Raw genomic sequence first — 346 nt, forward strand, 5'->3', positions numbered from 1 at the left:
GAAACCCTAACCCTAGCCCTGAGCCAAAATGCCCTTACCCCTTCATTCAGGTTGAAACCCGAGCCCTGGGCCAAAATGCCCTTACCCCTTCATACAGGCAGAAACCCTAACCCTAGCCCTGAGCCAAAATGCCCTTACCCCTTCAACCCTAAGGGGACCTTAACCCTAGCCCTGGGCCAAAATGCCCTTCCCCCTTCATTAAAGCAGAAACCCTAACCCTGGCCCTGAGCCAAAATGCCCTTACTCCTTCATTAAGGCAGAAACCCTAACCCTATCCCTGAGCAAAAATGCCCTTACCCCTTCATACAGGCGGAAAACCTAGCCCTGGGCCAAAATGCCCTTACCC

The sequence above is a fragment of the Kryptolebias marmoratus genome, linkage group LG12 (genome assembly GCF_001649575.2).
Source record: "Kryptolebias marmoratus isolate JLee-2015 linkage group LG12, ASM164957v2, whole genome shotgun sequence".
Classification (NCBI taxonomy): domain Eukaryota; kingdom Metazoa; phylum Chordata; class Actinopteri; order Cyprinodontiformes; family Rivulidae; genus Kryptolebias; species Kryptolebias marmoratus.